Source organism: Alligator sinensis, unplaced genomic scaffold (genome assembly GCF_000455745.1).
Source record: "Alligator sinensis unplaced genomic scaffold, ASM45574v1 scaffold1523_1, whole genome shotgun sequence".
Taxonomy (NCBI): domain Eukaryota; kingdom Metazoa; phylum Chordata; order Crocodylia; family Alligatoridae; genus Alligator; species Alligator sinensis.
Window position 1 is genome coordinate 5,060 of NW_005843686.1, and position 3,221 is coordinate 8,280.

Genomic DNA, 3,221 nt, shown 5'->3' on the forward strand with positions numbered 1-3,221 from the left:
ACCAGCAGGCTGTGCCCTTGCAGGTCTTTAGGCAGCTCCTTCAAGCAGGTGATGATAAATAGCTTATTCAGGACCCTGATGGGGATTTCTTTCTCCTGCAGTGGCACAATAGCCAGTCAGAGCCTCTGCTGCCCCCAGGAAGGACGGGGGATGTGGGGAGGGGTCATGGGGCAGGGATTGGACTGAGACCAAGGGGTTTTGGTAACAGCCTAGGGAAATGGGGGCAGGTTCGCGGAGGGACCTTTTTCAGAGAGTCGTGGAGAAGACAGGTGCTGGCGGGCCGGGGCAATGGGGTATAGCGGCAGTGACTTTCTCCAAGGCACTTGGCAGGCCTCCCGTTTTCCTAGAGCCCAGTTTGCTCAGAAGGCAGGGGAGATTGCCACCTTACAGACAGGGGCAGGGTCCTTCTCAGTGTGCAGTGACCTCTCTCTGCTCCGTGTTGTCCCCACACAACAGGTGGTGATGGGATGACAGCGACTTGACGTGGCAGAGGCAAGGGGCCCTGAGCTCATTCTCCTCCCTCCCCTTACTCCCCAACGTGGCTGCTGATCTTGTGCCCCATCAAGCGGCCAGCTTCCCCCAGGATGGCATACAGAGAGATTAGCCCAGCTTGGCTGATGTGCATAGTCCATTGTGAACTGCATGAAGGGCCCTCTGCAGGAAAGCTCTCCTTTGCTCCTCCAGCAAGATCTTTCTTAGCCCCTGAAACAGGAGAACACAAGGCTTGGCACATACCACAGACAGGCTCCAGAGATGGGAGCCTTGGACACTTGCAAGGCTCTAACCCACCACAGGAAGACCCCTGCCAGCTGGAGACAAGCACCAGGCCTTTATCCGCACCCCTTCATCACACCATCCTCACCTCTCCCACTCTCGCCAGGTCCCTGTACTTCTGGACCTGGTTCTGATCGTTCTGGCACTTGCACCGCAGCTCCTCTGCCCCTCGCATGTCTTGGCCTAGGACAAGTGGAGACACATGGCTCTGAGCTGCCATCCTAGCTTTGGTGCTCAATGTCCACCCAGTGGGGCTCTGGCTGCCCTTATGGCACCATGAAGGGCGGGGCCTCAGCAGGGAGGTCATCTTTTGGCAGGAGCCAATACGGACCAGACATGCTGGGACCAGTCTGGGCTGGGGGCCTGGGGATGGGCTTCCAGGTTCCCCAATGGGACACCCAGGACTGGTGCATTAGCATAGGCTGCAGGGCCAGAGCTGGGCGCTGAGCTGAAGAGGCCCAAATCATTAATGCCTACACCCTGAGTTGTTCCCAGGTCAGGAACGGACAGATGGAGACACAGCATCTGGCCCAGCACTTGGGACCGGCTTTTGGAGGGAAACTGCTGGCATCGGAGCCTTGTAGTCCAGCTGGGTCTCCTTACCCCTCTGATGAAGGAGGATTTGAGCGAGCAAATACATGCACGCCCTGGCCTTGCAGCTGATGGTCTCCTCTGGGTCGTTGATGGTAAGACCCAGGTGGGCTGCCATGTCCCCAACCTCCGGTATGTCAGAGGAGCCCTAAGCAGAGGGAGAAGAGCGGGCAGTTCATGCATGTCCCACCTTCCTTCCCCAATACATCCCCAGGCACAGTTCTCTCTCTCTGCCTCTCCGCATTATCCAGCAGGAGGGCAGGGAGGCAGAGACCACAGTGCCAGAGCATGACACCCCTCTCTTCCCATGGGAACCTGCAGCCCAGGGACTTGCTCAGGGCCCCAGGATCACGCCCCGTGCCTCATGCTCCAGGCCTAGTTGGCCCCACGTCCAGGGCTGACCGTGCCTAGAGCAGGCCATGCAAAAGAGACCCATAAAGAGCCAGGGAGCACCACTGAAGCCCTGGAGTGAAGCTCCTTGTCCAGCCCTTACCCCACTTTCCCAGGAGGTCCCTGCCAAAGGCAGGAGACCAGGACACTCGGGTTGGGGCTCACTGACCTCAAATTGTGGGAGGAGCTGCACAGCAAAGGCAATGGTGCCGGTGATGATCTTTATGACCAGTGCACGGTGCTGGGCATCCGGCGCCTCAATCTATGATGTAAAGTGCTGTGGGAGGAAGATGTTAAGATCAATGGGAATGAGCCCTGCCTAACCCAGCAGCCTTGGCAGCATCCTCAGGACCCGAGTTTAGAGCTCGGGCTTGACCATCTTCCTTATGCTTTGAGAGAGGCTTCCTGCAGTGCACATGTCCGGAGCTGTCCTGGCCCGAGCCCAGCCCCTCTGCATGGTGCTCACCTCCCAGATGGAGTAGAGCTTGCCCAGGCTGGGGGCGCTGGACAAGACGCAGCACAGCAGGCCCTCCAGGTACTCCTCGTACAGCCGCTGCATGACCTGGAAGGGGAGGCAGACCCGAGGGTCAGTGCCATGGAGCCTGGGGCCACTCCTCCCAGGGGGTGGCTTGTGGGACATGTCAGTGGCAGGGCGACCTACCTGGTTGCGATGGGTTTCACGCCTTATGGCCAGAAAGTTCTTGTCCACGGCGGCCCGCACAAGGCGTGACTCCAGCGCTGGCTCCAGGCTGAACTTCGGGTTGCTGGGAGGAGAGAGTTGGGCACAGGTCCCCGTACCTGAGGCAGCGGATGGCGTCTATGCTGTACGCCAGGATGTGTTTTCGGTCGACCTCCACTGAGATGGTCTCCATCAGGTCCTGTGAGCCCCAAAGGGGACGGGGACGTAAGGATCAGCCACATCCCCCACGGGAGACCACCCAGTGCTGCAGGCGCAGGCAGCAGGATCCCAACCAGCCCCCTCCCACCCACCCAGCTGGGCTGGCCCTCTGCCTCCCATGGCCTTGCAAGCATGGCACTCAAACCTCTCCTGATCCCACCCTCACCTGCCCTCAAGATGCAGGATTGCCCAACGCTCAACATCCAGGTCAGGAATCGACCACTATCTCCCTTATCTATTACCCCCACGTAATGCCCAGGCCCAGGCGCGCCTGCCCTTCTCCCTCTCATCCCGCTCCACCTCTCCCCTCCTTCCTGGTCTCACGAGACCCTATTTCCATTCCTTCCCTCTCCCCACACCATCCCGTGCTGCTCACCACGATCCTCTCCACCACGGCCATTTTCAGGCCCTCCAGCTCCACAGCCACCTCTCTGCTCTGGTCCGCGGCGATGGTCAGGCTGATGATGGCCAGCAGGAAGCGCTGCCTGTCCTTCCCGTCCAACATCTACCAGGAGCGAGACCAGGGCTAAAGCAGGCTCTTAGCCAGGGGCCTCCTGCTCCTCCCCAA

The 3,221-nt window shown here is 59.7% G+C and overlaps 1 pseudogene; it reads right to left on the minus strand.

Moving 5' to 3' along the window:
- The window catches only part of LOC112548889, a 3,992-nt pseudogene extending 913 nt beyond the window's left edge, over positions 1 to 3,079 (minus strand).
- Positions 3,080 to 3,221: the final 142 nt, after the last annotated feature.